The sequence below is a fragment of the Camellia sinensis genome, chromosome 12 (genome assembly GCF_055761805.1).
Source record: "Camellia sinensis isolate YWXY chromosome 12, ASM5576180v1, whole genome shotgun sequence".
NCBI lineage: Eukaryota > Viridiplantae > Streptophyta > Magnoliopsida > Ericales > Theaceae > Camellia > Camellia sinensis.
In genome coordinates, this window is record NC_138972.1 from 155,339,141 (window position 1) to 155,362,061 (window position 22,921).

Consider the following 22,921-nt stretch of genomic DNA (forward strand, 5'->3'; position numbering starts at 1 on the left):
AACAAAAACATTTCTATACTTCTCAAATGATATACATTTTAGTGCTATATCAAATCAAACAAATACTTCCATACTTTTCAAATGATATACATTTTAGTGTTATATCAAATCAAACAAACACTTCCATATTTCATAAAAGATACACATTTTAGTGCTGTATCAATCTCAAACAAAAACACTTCTATACTTCACAAGTGATACACATTTTAGTGCTGTATCAATCTCAAACAAAAAAATCCGGTTTAGAGGTCCATCCCCCATCTTCCAATAAACTATGGAGTACATCCCCCATCTCCTCCCACACAAAACAATGGATATAAGCACTTATCATATACAAATTCAATCAATCAATACAAAAATTTGATGTATTATACCAACCGCCATATTCAATAGCATACTCAATTGATTAGTTTTAGGTTGCCTAATCGTCATGCATTGTCTACAACAATCAAGACTACCCTCCACCGGTAGCCCAAAGCAATTATTTCTAAAAACAAAATAAATGCACTAACAGATAAGTTGTCAAAGAATGCACAAGTGGGTGATTATTAAATCCAACACCGCCATTCTAACTCATAGTGAGCCTATTTCATTTTCCTCATCTCAATTTCATATTTCCACGACAAGTGACATTAATTACACTAAAAACCCAAATATACCCAAACATGGCATTTTCCCCATTTTCTCAATCTTGACCCTAAGGGTCCAAATATTACCAACAACATCAATATACTCATTTTAAAACCCAAATACACATTTATGGTTCAAAGGAAACAAAACTCCTCTTTTCAAAATCACACATTTGAAACCCCAACTTCCAAAATCCAAAACCATTTATACAAAAGCTCAAAATCTAGGTCAAAGCCCATAAAAATGAGTAGGAATCCCTATCTCAAAAGATGAAACCCAAAGGAGGTGATGGAGAAAACGAAATTGCTCCAAACTTCGAGATCCACGGATCAAAATGTAGCCCTCGAAGATCAACACACTTTTTACAAAGGCCGAAGGGTAGGAGAACACTCTAACTAGATCAATCCCTAGAGAGAATGTGGTTTTTAGTGAGAGAAGCTCTCCAATGGATGTTTTCAAAAAGTAAGAGAGAGAATGGAAAGTGAAAAGTGATTCAAAAATGTGAGATCCCAAAGTGATATACAACAGGTCCGCTCGAGCGGATAATAGGACGCTCAAGCGTAAAGCACAAAAACTGGACCCGCTCGAGCACAAGAAGACCCACTCGAGCGCTAAGACACAGAAAAAAATACATCCGCTCGAGCGCTGAAGCAAGTCCACTCGAGTGTAGATTCTTCCTCCCCAGTATTTTCACAGACCAAGAACACCCGCTCGAGCACAAAGAAGCCCGCTCGAGCGTAAAGGAATCCGCTCAAGCGCGAAAAACACAACTGCAGTATTTTTGCAGAGGCACGAAATGCTGAGAGCATGCAAACTCCGCTCGAGCGAACCACCAACAAGAACAACTCCGCTCGAGCGTAAGAAGTCCCGCTCGAGCGTACCACCAAAAACCTGGGCAACAAGGAATGGGACCAAGGCTCAACCAACCTGTAACAACTCTGCCCGAAACACCCTAAAACTCAAATACAAAGTATTGAAGGACGGAAACAAGATACAATCAACAGTCAATACTACAGATCCCAAGTTCGGAACACTGTACATAAAGGGGTAGAACACGGGATCACTATAGAGGGAGCTGATCTAGGATTTTTGAGTGAAAAAAATCAAAAATTGAAGTAAAAATGCACTGCTGTGAATTGATATATGCGAGGCTCGCTCGAGCGCAAGAGTTGTCGCTCAAGCGACCATACACAATAAGTGTTCTCGCTCGAGTGCATAATACAAACTTTCAAAAGTTTTACAGATAGAAGACCGTCGCTCAAGCGCAAGAGTTCTTGCTCAAGCGAACAACGACACCGTCCCAGTATCTCTGTAGGCCTGAGAAAATACTGGAAGATCACAAAGCTCACTCGAGCGCAAGAAGCCTCGCTCGAGCAAAGAAGGCAAAATCTGGGCAACAACAATCTAGACCAACTAGCAACCAACCTATTCCAAACACGCCCAAGACATTCCAAAACTCAAACTCAAAGGGTGAAAGGAGGGAAAAGACATAAATAACAACATTAAACCACGAGACCCGAGTTCGGAATACAACAAAGGTCAGGTCAAAACTGGAATCGCTATTGGAAATTTGAGAGCTCATTTTTGGTGGTGGCGGGTATGACACGACAACATGGCGTTTTTGATAATTATTCCCAAATGTGACACACTAATTTGACAGATTGAGTCTACAAAGCCTAAACATCATTTCAAATTAGGTAAATTATAAATACACCTATTGAAATTTTCTTAAAAAACAAATCGCCCTTGTAATTTTAGAACATATTTTTCACCTCCTGAGATTTATAATTTCATAACAAATCATCTAATTTATTAATAAATCATCAAATTAATTAATAATTTTTAATGATATTATAAATATATTTTAATTAATAATTTAGATAATTTAGTATACTTTCCCTAATGTGACAATGTGGCTGATATGATGTGACACCTAAAAAAATAAAAACTCTTTAGTGTACTTTTTCCTAATGTGACAACGTGGCGGATATGATCTGACACTTCAAAAAAAATAAAAACTCCTTAGTGTACTTTTCTCAAACGTGACAACGTGGCAGGTATGATGTGACACTCTAAAAAAAATATACTCCAATCTGGCAAGTATTAATGTGACACTTCAACAATGTGACACAACAAAAAAATAAAAACCTCCATAGTGTACTTTTTCTAAATGCGACAACGTAGCAGATATGATGTAACACTCAAAAACTTTTACTCCAAAAAAAAATAAAAACTCTTTAGTGTACTTTTTCTTAATGTGACAACGTAGCGGGTATGATGTCACATTTCAAAAAAAAAAAAAAACTCTTTAGTATACTTTTCCCAAATGTGACAACGTGGCAGGTAATATGTAACACTTCAAAAAAATTTAAAACTCCTTTGTGTACTTTTCTCAAACGTGACAACGTGGCAGGTATGATGTGACACTCTAAAAAAAATTAAAAACTCCTTAGTGTATTCTTTTCAAACATGACAAGTGACACTCCAACATGCCAGGTATGATGTGACACTTTGAAAAAATTAAAAACTCTTTAGTGCAATTTTCCCAAATGTGACACTCTAACATGACGGATCGGGTAATGAAGGGGGAGAGTGGTCTGTGTGTCACATGCAATGCATCAACCCATAAAGTAAAAAGTATAACAACCTTAGTGCACTTTTGTATTGTGTGTCACCCAACCACGCTCATAACGTGGTAAGTTTGAAGCATACACCGAATAAAAACCTTACATAAAGTAGCCCTTGATTAACCCAATGACACTTGTGTCTTTTCCACAATAGAGAAGACCAAATGGATCAGAAGAAAAAAATTGGGACCAAATGGAATACAAGATCAACATTGTCACGTGACACATAACAATTTATCTTGTATTTATGGGATTTAATGTAAATAAATTTAATGATTAAATTCACAAAAACTCTATAACTATTATTTTCTAACGGGTATTATATTAAATATAATTTATTTGACGTGTCATGTTGATGTGATTTAGAATTTTCTTAATACTCAATTTAAAATTACGTATTAATATATTTAGTAATCCTTCAGAAACATCTAAATTGAGTCCACAAAGCCTAAACATCATTTCAAATTAGGTAAATTATAAATACACCTATTGAAATTTGCTTAAAAAACAAACCGCCCTTGTAAGTTTAGAACATACGTTTCACCTCCAAATATTCATAATTTCAAAACAAATCGTCAATTTTATTAATAAATCATCAAATAAATTAATAATTTTTAATGATATTATAAATATATTTTAATTGATAATTTAGATAATTTAGTATACTTTTCCAAAATGTGACAACGTGGCAGGTACGATGTGACACTTGAAAAAAAATAAAAACTCTTTAGTGTATTTTTCTCCAATGTGACAACGTGGCGGGTATGATGTGACACTTCAAAAAAAATAAAAACTCCTTAGTGTACTTTTCTCAAACGTGACAATGTGGCATGTATGATGTGACATTCTAAAAAAATATATACTCCAATGTGCTCTAACGTGACGGATTGGGTAATGAAGGGGGAGAGTGGTTTGTGTGTCATGTACAATGCATCAACCCACAAAGCAAGATGTATAAAAGCCTTAGTGTGCTTTTGTGTTTTGTGTCACCCAACCACGCGCATAACGTAGTAAGTTTTAAGCATACACCGAATAAAAACCTTACATAAAGTAGTCCATGATTAACCCAATGGCACTTGTGTCTTTTCCACAATAGAGAGGACCAAATGAATCACAAGAAAAAAATTAGGACCAAATGGAATACAAGATCAACATTGTCACATGACACACAACAATTTATCTTGTATTTATGGGATTTAATATAAACAAATTTAATGATTAAATTCACAAAAATTCTATAACTATTATTTTATAACGGGTATTATATTAAATATAATTGATTTGATGTGCCACGTTGATGCCATTTAAAAATTTCTTAATATTTTCTTAATACTCAATTTAAAATTACGTATTAATATATTTATTAATCCTTCAAAAACATCTAAATTGAGTCCACAAATCCTAAACATCATTTCAAATTAGGTAAATTATAGATACACCTATTGAGATTTGCTTAAAAAACAAACTGCCCTTCTAAGTTTAGAACATACGTTTTGTGAGAACCCGAATATAAAAATTAAGTAAATAATTAAATAATAATTTTACAAATCTCAAATATTTTATTATGAATCTTTAAGTGCAAATTAAATATTATTGGAGGATCCTTTAATTAATTTTTAAACCTAAAATAAATTTATGGTGAAAGTCATTGATTTAGAAGCAAGATTTATTATTAAAAAAAAAAATTAGAGAAGAGGGTGTGACTTGAACTCTAGACCATAAAATTAATAAGTTAGACTCCTACCATTTGAGTTGCATATAACTTATACATATGTTTTGTATATTTATCTATTTATTTGACCTATGTGTGCCCACCACTAGTATAAAATAAAATAAACACAAACCCTAACTCTTGTTATAATTGTTTTCCACAACACTAGCAGCCCTAGCAGCCGTGGGTTTATGAAGGAAAGAAAGGGGTTTTTCAATCATCAAGATTATTGTTGTATCCAAGAAGGAGAGCTTTGGGTGTGTTGTGTTGTGTGGCCTCCTAGGTTTTCTTCTCTTCTTTCTTTGTTCTTTATCCTAATAATGTTGTTATTTAATTCATTGATGGAGAGATTGTAGGTGTATGTATTGTGTATATAGATATCCTATTAAGAAACTTGAGGAGCTAAATTTATGTGTAAAGATTGGGTGTAATTTTCAGTCCAAAAATTCTACACAGAATCGCAAATTTTAAAAATCAAGAAACCATACCAAACGAATGAATTTTAATCTGAAATTTTTACAGTAGATCAATTACACATTGAATTGAATATCTGAATTTTTTCATAATTTTTGGGAGTCGAAATCCGTATAAATTGAGGTATTCAAATCTGTCCAGGAAACCAGTCCGAAACAGTAAATTCGGGAGTGTTGTTCTCTTTGGGTATAAATCCAAAAATTATCAAATTAGTGTCATTAGAACCGGTTACAAGTCTAGTTTCGTACGTTTTTGGCCTTGCATTGATTGGTCATGTATATTAAGAGAACCGTCAATTTCTTTAAAGTGCTGCAGAAAACAACATGTTTGGATATAATAAATTGTAGATAATTATTTTGATAAGAAAATCAAGTGAAACCAATTGGGTTTGAAACTTAGGATATATTAGATCATATCTGGAGGTTATTGGAATTTTTTGAATAGCGTGGAGTGGGTTTTGTAATTTTCAAAGTTAGCGAATAGATTGGGAAAACTAGTTTAAAACACTGTTTTATCTTAAAGTTATTTTTAGTTAAGTTTCGATCGGAACCTATGTCTTGGGTGATTTTAGACCTTGAAGAACATGAACTTAGGTAATATTTAAGAGTAACGGTGAGTTGGGTTGAGCCGTGTTAGTGCGCTTTAGTTTGGGGTTACTCAGTTCGTATTCTTTAGTATTTTTAAATTAGCAGTGACGTATAGTTTTCATATTGGTTCAGGGCACTAGTTGGACTTTCATACTCTATTCGAGGATTACATTATTTCGTTCCAGGTGAGTAGTTTCATGCTACATATTTTTATAAATGTTCCCCTACCCTGAATTGTTGGAAAAATTAAATTGTTGTTTCATGGTTAAACTGTTTTGATAAATTATTATATTATCAATTGAATTAAATTATTTCTGAAACACGTGTGAACTTGGCATACTGTAAACTATTTGTTTTGGTCTCATGTTTATAATGATGAACCACCATGTTTTGCGAAAACTGATGTGTATTGATTATTGGGACCATGTGTGTATTTAGTCCAGGGAAATTATTCCACTGTGTGTGGTGACTCTGGCCACTAGGGAACAGATCCGGGTTGGGCCGTGATGACTCTAGTGCTCAACGATTGTAAGGAACAGACCTTTAAAAACAACTAGGTGACCTTCAATCGAATCGTCTTTGAGAAAAGGCCCAGGTGCCACCCTGAGGATGACTCTTAGTTCGGTATTGGATCCAACGGGGCTTATAGCCTGAGAAATGTGTGGCAGATTATTTGTTTTTCTTGGTACCTAGAAAATTATTGGTGTTCATGTTATAATCTGTTTTAAGTGGAAAATGCCGTTTATCATGTTCTTGCGAGACATGAGTATTTTAAGTGTTGATTTGTGGAACCTTCTTTTTGAAACAGATTGTATTTACCAAACTGTATGCCAATCTAGTTTCTGTGATATATAACTTATTTTGGAATTGAACCCTGTTTTCAAAACTGTATTTACTATCCATGTTGCTACTCACTGAGCTATCAGCTGACTTAGTTTTTTATCACTTCCAGGTGTTAGAAGGACTTAGAGTGGACTCATGGCGTAGCGAGGACTCAATTGCATGGACCTCTAGGGCATTCCTTTAGTTTAGAGTGTTATGTCAAGTTTGTGCATATTTATATTTATTCTTATCGAAGTTCATTTAGGATTATTTTTGATATGTGGGTTGTTTATATCCCATAAGTTTGGATGGTTTTTTATTACGGTTGATTTTGCCGTTTATAATTGTGGCATGTCTGGATTGAGTTTTGGTTATTTATTATTGGACTATTGTTCAGTTGTTCAATGTGATTGGATTTGTGTTTAGGCTTACTTGTGCCTTGGGCTAAGTCCCTGTGGGCCACGGCCGGTCATGCCCGGATTTGGGGTGTGACACGTTTCGCCTCCTGATATTTATAATTTCAATACAAATCGTCAATTTTATTAGTAAATCATCAAATAAATTAATAATTTTTATTGATATTATAAATATATTTTAGTTAATAATTTAGATAATTTATTCTACTTTTCCTAAATGTGACAACGCGGTAGATACGATGTGACACTTCAAAAAAAATAAAAACTCTTTAGTGTACTTTTATTTAATGTGACAATGTGGTGGGTATGATGTGGCATTTCAAAAAAAATAAAAACTCCTTAGTGTACTTTTCTCAAACCAATTTATCTATTTGATAAATTTATTATCTGTTTAGAAATAACTGTTTTGGGCTATCGGTGGAGGATAGTCTTGATTGTTGTAGACACTGCATGTTGATTAGGGAAAACTGAAACTAATCAATTGAGTTATGTCATTGACTATGACGGTTGAATTAACACATTGAATATGTGCCTGGATTGGTCATTGTATATGATAAAATGTTTGTATACATAGTATATGTATCTTGCTTGGGAAGAGATAGGGGATGTACTCCATGGTTTGGGAGAAGATAGGGGATGTACTCCCAAACTTGTTCGGGAGGAGATAGGGGATGGACTCCATGGATAACTAACATGGCCGGAGTGTCCAGGGTGAAAGTCCCGAAACCTTAATTACGTTTGCATAACGTAGATGATTGAAGTATTGAAGTATTAATATTATAAGATATAGTCTCATTTTGAATTGTTGATGAATTGAAGTTTGTTTATATGAGTTGTAGCCTCATTTCGAATTGGTAATGATTGAAATGTTATTAATATGATTTGTAGTCCCACATTGAAATATTCGAGTGAATAATGACCCATGCTTATGAATTAACTTAGGTGGATGAATAGAGATGGATTTAAGATATGGATGTACTTGTTGATAACTTTGGTAAATGGTGTAATTTGGCCTGTAAGTGTTAACCATTTATCGAATGCTAATGTTTTAGTTATTATTCATATTTGGTTTAGTATATCTCTACTGGGCTTTGGCTCACCCTATATTGGATGTCATTTTCAAGTACAGGTGATATGCCGCCTCCAAGGTTATAGCTTGGAAGGTTTTAGAAGCTGAAGGCTTATTTTTGTAGTTATCTTTTGTATTACATGTAAATCAAGCCAAGGGCTTAAGATGTGTAGAGTTAGAACTCTCTTTTGCTGAAACCAAGTGTTGACTTGGAAAGTTGTAAGCCCGTAGGGCATTTACTTTTGTTGTCAACATGTAATACCCTTTGTAAGAAACACTTTGATGAATGAATATATTTTACTGTCTCATGTCTATGGATATTATAAATGATTGGTTTATGTATTTATTTTAAGGGCGTGACAAATTGGTATCATAGCGTACCGGGTTTAAATACTTTGGGTATGTGGGAAGTGGTTAGTACCACAGTGGGTTCGTCTCACTTGTTAGAGACTTAAGTGTAATGCATGTGTTTATTTGATAACATGCTTATGTGACGAGATGGGTATGGAATTTAGTTTCTCAGATGTTGATTGGATCCTTGGGTTTTTGGGAGTCCTGTTGGAAAGGCACTTGATCACTGTCATTTCTAACCGAAACTCTAGCAACGCCATGGGACGGTCATTATCCGGAAATGAAATTCGTAAGTGCTTATGTGATTATGTGCTTACGTGGAGTGAATTACAGTTGTCCATTGTATTATGATGCGAGTGAAATAGCTTCGACACATTTGTGAATGTACTAATGTCTTTGTTACCTTTGTTAGGATGTCAGGACATGGACGTGGTGGTAGGCGTGGTAGGCCTAGGAGGCAGGAGATGCCTATACCGGAGGAAATTTTGGTGCGGGAGGAGGGTGTTGGTCAGGTCAATGTGGCCGAGCCAGTAGGAAAGCAGGCCATGGGCGCCTCAGACCGTGAGATGGTTGGAGCTTTGAGAGAATCTATGGAGATTCTCAGGGCTGAGAATCAAGTCCAGGCCCATGTAACTGAGGCAGGGCTGTCTTTTCTGAAGATGGAGTTTTTTCAGTCGAATTCGGACAAGTTTTTGGGCGATCCGAAAGAGCCACTGAAGGCCGATGAGTGGCTCGAGCAGATGACGAAGACGTTTGAGATGTTTGGCATCGAAGACGGAGGGTTGACGATGACCTTGACGTCCTTCCAGTTGAAGGGAGACGCGGGTCAGTGGTGGAAGTTTGTTAGAGGACGTATTGGAGGGACTTGGGAGGCTTTCGTTGATGCCCTTCAGGAGAAGTTTCTGCCTCCCACTGTTAGGAAGAAGTTGAGGGACCAGTTCTGTCAGCCCAAGTAGCTAAATACACTAGTGGCAGAATTTGAGGCCACCTTTACCAGTTTGTTGAGGTTTGCACCAGAGTTGGTGGCGACTGAGAAGCGTCGGTGCTTGGAGTTTGAGAAGAAATTGAGGACCGGACTCATGTTTCAAGTGGCCGGGTCCATTACAAGGGAGTATGGGTGCCTTGTGCAGGCTGCAGCTTATCTTGAGACTATCATGCAGGCAGAGGAGGAGAGGATGAGGGGCTCTAAGAGGAGTCAGGATGGTTAGGGGTTCAACAAGAGACAGGGGGGTTCTAACCCTCAGCAGTCCCAGGGAGCACATTCTAGATCCACCTTTCCAGTGCCGAGTTCAGGTTCTGGGAGAGGCGGATAGGGAGACATCACTTGTTACAAAAGTGGTCAGCTGGGCTACAAGTCTCCAGCTTGCCCGCAGAGGGAAGGAGGGTAGAGAGCAGCTTCATCTTCGGCTCGTCCTCAGAGCCAGAGTCAGGGTAGAGGTCAGCCACTTACTTGTTACAAGTGTGGGCAAGCGGGGCACCTGAAGAGGTTTTGCCCGCAATTGAGTGTCATATCTGGTGCATCTAGTTTGAGGCAGGCGCAGAGTTTTCAGCCAGCTCAGTCAGTTCAGGCCTCGAGGCCCAATTAGGGAGCCTCTTCGGCTCAGTTTTTGCAGCAGTCTTATGCTCCAAGAGGTGAGTAGGTAGATCAGAGACCTACAGGACGCGTGTATGCTGTTACAGTGCCAGAGTTGGTGCTGGCTCCATCAGTTGTGAGAGGTACCCTTTTGTTTTGGAACTCGGTTGCTAATGTGTTGATTGATACGGGTGCATCCCATTCCTTTATATCTGCAGCATTTGCATCTATTTTGGGGTTGGAGTTGGCGCAGTTAGCTTCTTCTATTTGTGTTGTATCACCCATCGAGGGCGAGTTGATTTTGAAACAGGGGTGTCGGGGCTGTGATATAGAGGTCACCGACCGCCGACTTCCATTTTCTTTTGTATTGATGGATATGTCGGGTTTTGATGTGCTTTTGGGCATGGACTGGTTATCGTCATACCGGGCTGTTATTGATTGCTACCGCTAGAGGGTTACTGTATGTACCTTAAGCGGGGATTGTTTTCATTTCTTGGGAGATCGGGTTGGTAGAGTCTTGTCACCAGTGTATGATTTTCGAGGGCGGAGTGAGCTTAGTTGTCTTCTCGCTAGCTGTATAAGTAGTAAGTGTGATGAGAGCCAGACTGAATTGCGAGAGTGGTTTATGAGTACTCGGATGTTTTTCCCGAGGATCTCGTCAGTTTACCACCCCATCGAGAGATTAAGTTCTCTATTGATCTAGTGCATGGCACGGCACCGATTTCTATGGCATCGTATTGTTTTTCCCCAGCTGAGTTGAGTGAGTTGAAGATTCAACTCCAGAAGTTGCTAAATAAGGGTTTTATTCGTCCTAGTACTTCGCCTTGGGGAGCACCGGCCCTGTTTGCTAAAAAGAAAGATGGGGCTTTGAGACTTTGCATTGGCTATCAAAAACTGAACCGGGCTACGGTTAAGAACAAGTACCCTATGCTTCGTATAGATGATCTGTTTGACCAATCAAAAGGGTCCCGCTGTTTCTCTAAGATAGACTTGAGATCGGGTTACCATCAGTTGAGAGTCAGGGAGGAGGATATCCTGAGACGGCATTCCGTATGCAGTATGGCCATTATGAGTTTCTGGTGATGCCTTTTGGGCTCACCAATGCACCGGCTGTGTTTATGGACTTGATGAACCGGATCTTCCTGAAGTTCTTAGACCGCTTTGTGGTCGTCTTTGTGGACGACATTCTAATTTATTCACCTTCTGAAGAGGAGCACGAGGAACGCTTGTGAGTGGTGCTTGAGTTGCTTAGAGCCCATAAGTTGTATGTTGAGTTTGGGAAGTGTGAGTTTTGGCTAAGAGGGGTTAAGTTCTTAGACCACGTGGTATCCGGGGAAGGGGAGACTGTAGATTCATCCAAGATAGAGGCAGTGCAAGACTGGGCACAGCCTAAGAGTGTTTTTGAGATCCGCAGTTTTATGGGATTGACCGGTTATTACCGTCGGTTTGTAAAGCATTTCTCCAGGCTAGCTTCATCGTTGACTGGATTGACGCGGAAAGGGGTCAAGTTTGTATGGAGTGAGACTTGTGAGGAGCCATTCCAAGAGCTTAAAGTTAGACTTACCACCGCTCCAGTTTTGATTATTCCAGTTGGGGTTTGGGTTATGTAGTGTATTGTGATGCCTCACGAAAGGGTTTGGGTTGTGTGTTGATGTAAGAGGGTAAAGTAGTAGCCTATGGCTCGCGGCAGTTGAAAACACTCGAGAGAAACTACCTTACTCATGACCTAGAGTTAGCAGCTGTGATCTTTGCCTTGAAGATTTGGAGGCACTACCTATATGGTGAGAGATTCGAGGTGTTCAGTCTGAAGTATCTATTTACATAGAAAGACTTAAATCTGAGGCAGAGGAGGCGGATGGAGTTCATAGAGGATTACGACTTTGAGTTGCATTATCACCCAGGGAAGGCCAATATTGTGGCTGATGCCCTTAGTAGGAAATCCATTGGTGATGTGGCTTGTATTGCTATCCGAGAATGGGAGATGTTGGGTGCTCTCTGCGAGTTTGACTTACTTCTGGGTGAGTCTGTTGAGTCTGCAGCCTTGTTTTCTGTGGTTGCACAACCTACGCTTGTGAATCGAGTGTTAGAGGCACAGAGGGGTGCCTTTGAGATAGAATCCCTCTGGAAGAAGATCTCTAGTGGAAAGGTTGAGAAGGGTTTGACTATGTATCCTGACCTGAGTGTGAGGTACCGAGACCGCTTGTTTGTGCTGGAGTCTTGCGGAGAGGAGGTACTCCGAGAGTTTCACCATTCACGTCTTGCGGTGCATCCGGGAGGTACTAAGATGTATCATGATTTGGGTCGCCAGTGTTGGTGGCGGGGTATGAAGAAGGATGTGGTAGTTTTTGTGTCTAAGTGCCTTACTTGTCAGCAAGTGAAGGCCAAACATCAGAGGCCAACGGGTTTGTTGCAACCCTTGCCTATAGCTAAGTGGAAGTGGGAGCATGTCATGATGGATTTCGTTGTAGGTCTTCCGAGGACTCAACGGGGTAGTGATGCTATTTGGGTGGTCGTAGACCGGTTTACTAAGTCGGCGCACTGTATTCCTATGCGCGTAAGAGATTCGGTAGACCATCTTGCCGACTTGTATATCTAGGACATAGTGAGGCTGCACGGAATCCCAGTGTTGATCGTCTCAGATAGAGATCCGCACTATACTACTAGGTTGTGACAGAGTTTGCAGAGTGCCTTGGGCGCTAAGTTGACTTTAGCACGGTTTATCATCCTTAGACTGACGGGCAGTCCGAGCGTACCATTCAGATCCTTGAGGATATGCTTCGAGGTTGTGTCCTTGACTTTACGGGGTCGTGGGAGAGACACTTGCCCTTAGTGGAGTTCGCTTACGACAACAGTTTCCAATCGAGTATTGGTATGGCACCGTTTGAGGCCCTGTATGGCCGACCATGTAGGTCTCCAGTGTGTTGGGCCGAGGTAGGTGATGTACCTTTGTTGGGCCTGGAGTTGGTTCGAGAGACTACAGAGAAAATTGAACTTATCCGTAAGAGACTTGTTACAGCCCAGAGTTGCCAAAAGAGTTACGCTGACCGTAGGAGGAGACCCTTGTCATTTGAGGTGGGTGATCACATCTTTCTGAAAATATCACCTAGGCAGGATTTGATGAGGTTTGGGAAGAGGGAAAAGTTGTCCCCTCGGTTTATTGGCTCTTTTAAGATCCTTGAGCGGATTGGGGAGGTTGCATACCGTTTAGCTTTATCGCCGCAGTTGTCTGGAGTGCATGACGTGTTTCATGTTAATATGCTTCGGAAGTACGAGCCGGATCCATCGCATGTATTGGATTGGACCGACTTAGAGGTAGATGAGGAGGCCTCGTATGAGGAGAGACCGGTGCGGGTCTTGGATAGGCGGGACCAAGTCTTGCGAGGCAAGACGATACCCTTGGTGAAGGTCTTGTGGAAACATCACGGAGTGGAGGAAGCCACTTGGGAACGTGAGTTAGAGGTCCGAGGGAAATATCCGGACTTGATTGCTAATGTTTGACCTTGTATTAAGAATTTTGTTTTGTTGGTAAACTCTAAAAACATTGTATATGTCTTGGTTTATGAAAATATTGAAATTGTTGAATACATTTCGGAACTATGAGTTTAATTTAACATTGCATATGTTGAATGTGTGGTAAAAATGCAAATATATCATTAACATTGAATATGTTATAGAATGGTGGAATATATGTGTTGAAATTGATGAATTTCAAAGGAATGCATGTTGATAATGCACATTGAGCTATATTTGTAAATTGTCCTCTTGAAAAGAGATGAAATGATCGGTAGTGGTTTATGTTGTTAAAGGTTGTATTGTAATTATGTTGAGAATTGAAAAGACCACAATTTTGAAACTTATGTCAAATTTCAGGGACGAAATTCTTTAAGGGGGGGAGGGGGATGTTATAACGATCCCGGTTTTCCCTCTATTGTTTATTGTATTCCGGACTTGGTTCCGTGGATTATTGTTGTTGTCTATATCGCATTTCTGTCCTTTAATTCTTTGTATTTGAGTTTTGGGATGTGTTGGGTAGGTTTTGTAACAGATTGGTTGTGTTTAGAAACAAATAGCAACTGCCCAGATTTTGGTCTCCTCGCTCGAGCGGGACTTTTAACGGTTGAGCGGGCCCTTTTGCATTTGCTGCTCCGCTCGAGCGGCCAGTTTAACGCTCGAGCGGAATTCTTCAGCCTTCAGTATTTTTTCGCAGGTCTGCAGAAATTGGAAGTGTGTTTTCGACGCTCAAGTGTCCGTTTTCACGCTCGAGCGGGAGTCTGTGTCTGATGCTTGAGCGGGGCGTTCCACACTTGAGCGGACTGTGTGTATTTCAGTCCGAGAAGAAGCCATTTTGAATCACTTTTTTCGGCCCACTCTCTCTCTAAAGCATTCCAAAACCCTAGGTTGAGAGTTTCTCACTCTAGAATACTCTCTCTCTCTCTCTCTCTCTCTCTACATTTTGATCTTGATTCAGTGAAACCCAACCCATGTGTCTTCATTAAAGTGTTGGAGCTTGTCAAGACCTCCATTTCCATCCGAATAGAAGTTGATTTCGCAACCTTTGGAGTTCACCACTTGCTTGGTTCATCTTCTCCTTTGAGCTCAGGTGGTTCACTTTCTGATTACATACTTGCAGTATCTGTGTCCTCGAAATCCAATAACTGGGTGGTAACGGACTTGGCTGAGATGGGCGGGAGGATAACCTCGTTGTCGATCAAATCTTGCACCTCATGACGGAGGCGGAAACAATTGTCGGTTGCATGGCCGGTCTGCTGATGGTACGCGCAGTACTGAGCAGCATCATGCGTAGCAGGGAGATTCTTCGGGAGAGGCCGAGGCTCCATGGGTTTGAGGTGTCCCCTCTCGGCAAGGATCTGAAGTGCCTTAGACAGAGGCATGTAAAGAGCATGAAAAGTCCTGCGCCCTCGGGGCAGGTATTTTGAAGTCTGAGCATTCTTACTAGACGCACAAGCAAAAGGGTCAGCAGGCGCCACCTTGGCTTTCTGATCTTTTCCCGGTACAGGGGCGGGAATATGAGGAACCGTTCTGGTATGACGGGGCCTATCCCGACTTTCTGATTGACTTGAACTACCCTCAAGTGGAGTGGGGAAAGCATCCTCCACAGTTTTTGCCACGACTGCGGATATCTGTTGCTTGTTCATCCCCCCGGCTTTCAAAGCCTCGACTGCCCGCAGCAGTTGTTCAATGGGATCGGCATCTGCCTTCACTTTGTCTTTTCCTCTGGCCTCAGCCTGATCGAGGGTTTGGGTTGATGTTGATATGTCATTGCCATAGCTGGAGGCCATCTTCAGTTGGCTAAGTTCGATCACAATTCGCCCCAACAGCGGGGGCTCCTCTGGTACAAAACTCTCGGCATATGGTGCGGCTGGAGGTGAAGCTGACATTCCGTAGGCGAGATCCGCCACAGACCTCTGGAGATCACCTGTCATCCCCATTAGTTCAAATGTAGTAGGCTCGCGAGCCTGGTATAGTTGGGGGCCCAAACCGGGTGCGCAACAGGCGACCTGGGTAGATGTGGCATATCAATGTTGGTCTCACTTTGCAGAGTGATCCCTTGCTCTAATGCAGCTGTCATAACCACGATCTCTTCTGAATTCTGCGTTATCACAAGTCCTGCCTCGGCAAGGGGGAACACTAGCTATTCTGTATCAATTCTCTGGACACTCTGAACTGAAAGGAGAAACAAACAGCATTTCAGCCCAAATAGACCAAACACGGGTGTAGCCGAACGACTGCACTCTACTACTGATCACTGTTCCCCAGAAATCACTGTCCCCAAAAACTGAACCTGATGCCCGCAGATAACTGGTTTCTCAACAACACTGATACTGGTGCCCTCGGGCCCGATATTCAAACTTGCAAACTAATATGTACGTTCTTGTAGAGATACATTCTAAAAGCACATAACAAGTAAAGAGAGCCAAAACACCCCTATACTGGGGTAGGGTTTCTCTGTCCTATTTTGTCAGGAGCTAGGGTTTCGCTATGTACGCAGCAGTTTTCAAACAACCTAACATCAGGTAAGCAACCTGTCCTAACTTGGAATGGTCACTATGGATCCGAATATGTACTAGGTCGAATAGTCAAAAGGGTGCCCCAGTAAAACCAGGGTTTGTGTTCCCATACTGTCAGAGCCCATAACCGGTCAGCCTTTTGGTCATGCCTTGACAAGACAAGCCTCCGGCAAACCGTTCAGGAATGGCAGATGGCAAACACTGTGTCCTAGGCGCACCAATGCACATGCAATGCAAAGAGACACATAAATGGAATCAAAATAGGATATCACGAGTTCGAGTCAAGCTCTCTAAAATCCCCAGCAGAGTCGCCAGAAACTGTAGACGTCCCCGAACGCCCCGGGAGGGTGAGCTCCTATTCTGTTCATTTGGGGTTACTATAGCTCGGACTCTCAAATCATCACGGTTCTTAATCTTGAACCGAAGAGTCCAAATCCGGTAAATCGTTTTGAGAAACAGATTTTTTGAAAAGAAGTGCCAAACATGGACTGCTTCGCCAGATACAGAGTCGCCACCTAAATATTTTTTATGGGGGAATTTAGGAAACCCTGACTCGGTGTCGAAAGCCACATGTCCGTCATCACCAAAGTTGTCTTGTCTCGGGAGCTTGGGTACGATCGGGGAAGGTTAGCTATGAGCACCCCCTTTCGCCCGGTCCGAAGACCGGCCTCTACTAACCATGATATCCGATTTTGAAAACGTTATGTGTTCTTATTCCGATTATTAGCCTAGAATTACTATGTTATGCGCACAGCAAACAAGTATAGACTAGATTGCCTAATTTGGAAACAAGCATTGCATATCCGTTTGTTTTGAAAAGCGCTTTGGAATTTGATACTCGCAAGTAGGCTAAAACACGGATTTCAACGAGTTTTTCCAACTCAAACAATCCAACCTTCACCCACAGGCATTCAAACAGTTTATCACATAAGCATCTAGCCACATGGTAAGCATGCTGTCATGATAGCATTCACACGCATGCGATATGCTAAAGCACAAATACTTACATCGTACTCCGTGCTAAAAACAGGAACATGTTAGCAATCAATGCATGATCCAAGTCCATGTTAAGTGCCTAATGCATTCGCATACAAAATGTTACTAGAATGGGCTCGACTAATCCAAGGATGGCATGTGAAATGCAGTCAGTCAATGCATGTATTCAATTCGGAATTTGAAGTACAAATGCAATTAGCATGATGTACTGAGCCCGGTGCATGCAATACAAATGCATGAATGCACGCATGCATAGCATAAGGTATGCTAATTTAAACATGTCCTATTACTAACCATCAAAGCAGGTAAGTAAAAGGGAAGGAAGACGTGGGGTTGGGGGACATGCACACACTCACCCACCCTTATTACAAGTTTGCCCTCGCTCGGAGGGACCGAATAAATATTACAAATTAACTAACTCGCGAGCTAATTAATTATTACAAATTGCCTAATTAATCAACAAACTAACTAAGCTAGGAAAAACAGATAAATCGCCTCAGGAGGGGAGCTCGATGCAATGCATGCTCGTTCCTGCTCGGAAGTGCACCGCCATGCATAGGCTGCCTCTGTTTCCCTTGCTGTACTCCTCTGGAGGCTACCAAAACCTTAGGATTGCTTCTCTGGATACTGGGGAATGCCATCGACTGAGTAGGATTACCACCGGCAGTGGTATATGGTCACCGGCCATTTATGAAGCTATCGGCAGAAGGAGGATTTCCGGTCGGCACTTGACACTGCCGGTCGGCATAAAGTTCCTGCAGAATCTGCAATTGACAGCAACAGAGGGCAAGGCAGAGCATGGCAGTACAATTCAAGCCATATATGCACCAAACATGTTCCTTATCATGTGAATGAGTCAAAGGGACATGCTTCTTGGTTCTCGGACCATCAATCGCGCATTTCAATGCGTGATGGCCCAAGAGACCAAGTGTGCACATTTTGATGTCAAATGTAATGCAAACAATCAAGCCAAAGTCCAATTCCTATCACTAGATCAAGGAACAAGACATGCATGCCAAATGCAATGCAACCTAGGCATACAAGCTAAGGATGCAACATGGAAGTACAAGATGAAAGGTAAGCATGCAAGCAACATGCAAGGTAAGCATGCAAGCAAACAAATAATGGACTTAAACATGATTTGGGCAGCTCTAATAAGGCCCAAAACAGTGGCCAAAATGACCAAAGTAAAGGACTAAATACACATACACACATGCACATGTTAAAGGGCCCACACTTAGGCACAAATGGGACAACTCTCAAACACATTTAAAAGGGAATGATCATGGACATATGGCATGCATTACAAGTCTTGAAAATCATGTTAAGATGATGTCAAACCAAGCAAACAAAATAGGCTAAGCATGCAATAAATGACCCAAGTACTTGAAGCAAGTCAAAGGGGCTTGAACCATGACCAAGTCAACCAAGCCTCACAAGGTTGAGAGGACTTAAAATAGGTTCAAGGCAGACCTAGACCATGCAAAGGGGGCCCCCTAGATGGCATCTAAGTGGCTCAAATTCAAAGGCATGTATAGTGGCCAAAACATGGAGCATGCTACACAAGCTTTCAAAGCATTAAAGAGGTGTCCAAGGCAAGCATACAAGCATGTCAAAGGGACTGAAATAACATGGCAAATGGCCCCAAATCACTAAATTAAGACAAGGATTCATGCCACACATTCACACACTTAAGGCCAACAAGCCAAAAATGTAAAGGGGCTATATAATGCATGCCATGGCCGACCCAAACAACTATGGACAGACCTCTAGCATGGCAAAATAAGCACATAAGCTTCACAAAACTAGACCTAAAACATGCTCGAACAACGGTTTACAACCTAAGGCATATTAAGGCCTAAACATGGCATTACAAGGTAGGTATGCGAAGCATGCATGGTGTACGAAAACCAAGTAAAAACAGAGGCATATTATGACATAATAAGCATAAAAAACAACTAAGGCATGGTCAACATGAAGCTTAGCTAGGTGCTCCCTCAAGAGGCCAAAAACGGTCCTTTTCAAGGACAACAAGGAGAGGGGGGGACCCTCTCCTCCCTAGGACCTCAAGGCACCATCTTCACCTCTGAAATCCCTCAAGATTTCAGTGGTGAGGAGGCCCAAACACCAAGGTCCCGGAGCTCACTCAAAATAGCACAAAATGGGGCCTTTCAAGGCCTAAGAGGGGTCAAACTCCTCCAAACCACAAAACACTCTAAACAAACTATTTAGAGGGCCTAAAAATAGAACTTTTTTATGTTATACACTAAGCACAAAAACAGTTTGAAGATGGGTAAAAATACAATGCAAAAATGGGGAATATAAAGGTAAGTTTCTTACCCTTGAAGACCCTCTTCAACAATGGTGGACCAGCTGCTCCTCCAAGCTCAAAACCACCCAAGAACCTCAAGAACAACCTCTTAGAACCTCAGTAGCTAAGGGAAGGTGAAACACTATGTGTTTGTGTGCAATAGTAAGACACAAATGCACCTAGACACACACAAAGGTAAAATGAGAGAGGGGTATAGAGATTGAATGTGTATGGAAACTTAGACCTTAAACCAGAGCTCTCACACCACTTATCTCTCTAAAATGTCTAACCCTAGAATAAGGAGAAGAGCCCTCCTCTTATAGAAGCCCTCATTTGCAAAGCTTTCCAAACAAGCTTCTTAGAGGGAAATCCCTCCATACACGTGTATGAAGGGAAGCAGAGTGGGTGCCAGCTGTCACAGCTGGCACAAAATATCTACAAAAAGTAGATGCACAGTAATCGGTTGCTCAAAATTGTCATTTTGACAAAATAGAGTGCCGACCGGCAATAAACAATGCCGATCGGCAATATTCATTGCCGATGGCAACAAAATATCAGCCGGTGGCCTCCGGCCATGGCCGGTGATGTGTGCGGATGCCTCATAAGGCATTCCCTGCCCCTCCAAGGCAAAACACAAGTGTTTGGTGCAAAATCGGACACTAAACAGTCGAGTCGAGAGATCCTGAGGCAAGGCGCGCGAGCCGAGACCTCCAGGAACTCAAGACGAACACAAATATGGATGATCACCGAGTGTTCAAACGGTGACGTCCAAGTCTTGAGGACGGTCAAAAATGGGGTGTCTACAGCTTAAGACACACATTTTGATGAATTGTTCCAATTCAAGCAATCCAACCTTCATCCCCAGGCATTCATGCAATTAAACACTTAAGCAGTTAGCCTCATGGCAAGCATGCTATCATGTCAACACTCACACTCATGCAAGATGCTAAAGCATAAACACTTACAGTGTACTCCGAGCCAAAATAAAAACGAGTTAGAAATCATGCATGATCGTAGTTCATGTTAAAATGACTAATGCAACACATGCAAAATGCAACTAGAAATAGGCTCGGCTATTCTAAGGTGGCATATGAAATGCAACTTGATAACATGCTGTTGGACACGTATTCAAGTAAATGTATTGAAACACAATGGAGTTAGTATGATACGCCGAGCCCGGTGCATGCAATATAGATGAATGATGCAAACATGCATAGCATAAGGATGCTAATTAAAACATGACCTAGAACTAACCATCGTAAGCGGTTAAGTAAAAGGGAGAAAGACGTGGGGTTGGAAGACATTCACACACTCATGCACACTTATTACAAAATTCGCCCTTTCGACGGAGGGTCCGAATGAATAATACAAACCAACTAATTAACTAACTATCCTAGCTAATTAATTATTACAAAACCATTAACTAATTAAACAAATTAATTAAGTTACAAAAGAAGCTAAGTAAGAAACTAAAACAGGCTACCACAGCTCTGCCTCGAAGTGATGAATGATGCATGCTCGATCGCCTCGCTTGGAAATCCGTTGCCATGCCTCATGTTGCCTCTATTTGCACTATTTTGCACCTCTGAAAATTGTACAAATCTCCAACACACTTCTGCTTCACCCCATGGATATGCTGAGAGGCCATCGGCCAAATAGTAAGGTCATCGGCCAAGAGATGAGGGTCATCGACCACTTATGAGTCCATCGGCCAAACATTGATAGCCGATCGACAGCCAAAATGGCCGGTCGGCCACTGATTTCTGCAAACTGCTCCTTTTGCTGTAGTAGAGTACAAATAGAGGCATGGCAATACATTTACAAGAAAATGTTTTGCAACTACACCCCTTATCATGTTTGAAGCTCAAAGGAGTGTAGTGCTCGACTCTTGAGCCATTAATCGCGCATTTCGATGCATGATGGCCAAAGAGGCCGAGTCGCACAATTCAATGTGAATGAAATGCACAAAAACACATAAGGGACCTTAACCTCTATCATGTTTGATCAAGAGGCAAGGCATGGACACACAATGCAATGCAACAAGCATGCAAAATCATGCAATGCAACAAGCATGCAACAACATGCAATGCACCAAGCATGGAATAACAACAAAATGGAGTAAGCATGCAACAACATGCAAAGATGAACAAGCACGCAACAACATACAAAGGTAAGCATGCAACAACATGCAAAAAGGAACGAGCATGCAACAACATGCAAAAGATGGACTTAAACCAAAATGGACAGACCTCAGCCATGCCTAAATCAGTGGCCAAAGTGATGAAATGCAAGACACGAAATGCAAGACACACATGCGCATGTAATGGTCTAAAAATTAAGGCGTAAAGAGGACAACTCTCAAGAGCACTTAAAGAGTGAAAATCATGCAAGTGTGACAACACTATAGGCCCTGAAATCATGCATGGAATGGTGCCAAACCACTCTAACAAGACAAGCATAGCATGCAAGAAAGTTCAAAACTTGAAACCAGCAAAGGGACTTAAGCCATGGCCATGCAAAACAAGCCCCAAAGGGGCAAGGGCATCCAAAATAGTCCCAAGGTAGGTCAATACAAGACCAAAAGCATGCTTGAACCTAGCCAACACAAACTAGAACAAAAAAAAACCAAAAGCATGAAGCATGCGAGGCCACAAAGGGGTATTATACTACACCTATCAAAACCAAACACGGCATGACTTAACCAATAAAAATCAAAGTTATGGCATGTCAAAATGAGCCCAAAAACCCACTGAGATAGCATCCTAAAGGCCTAAGCATAGAGGCATGCACAATGATCTACTCTTAAGGCATGAAACACCAACTCTTCAAAGCATTGAAAGGATGACAAAGGCAAGTGTTTGACCATGAAACATGCACTAAAATATCATTTCGAACGATGCCAAATCATGAGAATATGGATGCTAGTGACTTGGACACTCAAAGCTAACAAGCTAGATTGAACTACGGCTATACAAAACAACGCATGCATGACTAAAACAACACAAATCAGAGCTTAAGCATGGTAAAATAAGGCTAAAAGCTTCTTTGAGTTGAGCCAAAACATGCAAGAATGATGGTCCAAGCACAAAATGCATGTTAAGGCAATAGAGAGGATTACACTACAAGTGCATGGTGCATGTAATAGGCTATCAAGCCAATCTCAGACAGAGGTATAGCATGGAAAAATAACGCCAAACACTTGCTGAAATGGAGCCAAAACAAGCTAAGCAAACATGCTACTATTATGAGCCATTTATACTAGCATACAAGACATAAGGAGAGGGGATGACCCTCTCCAATTTGGGACCTCAAAACCACATTTCCA

The 22,921-nt window shown here is 41.0% G+C and overlaps 1 long non-coding RNA gene across 1 annotated transcript; it reads left to right on the top strand.

The window, feature by feature from the left end:
* Window positions 1–5,769: 5,769 nt before the first annotated feature.
* LOC145804308 (uncharacterized) lies at window positions 5,770–7,256 on the top strand. Its single transcript, XR_014345940.1, has 2 exons — window positions 5,770–6,214; window positions 6,982–7,256. It is a non-coding gene; the product is annotated as an uncharacterized LOC145804308 (long non-coding RNA).
* The last annotated feature ends 15,665 nt before the right edge of the window (window positions 7,257–22,921 follow it).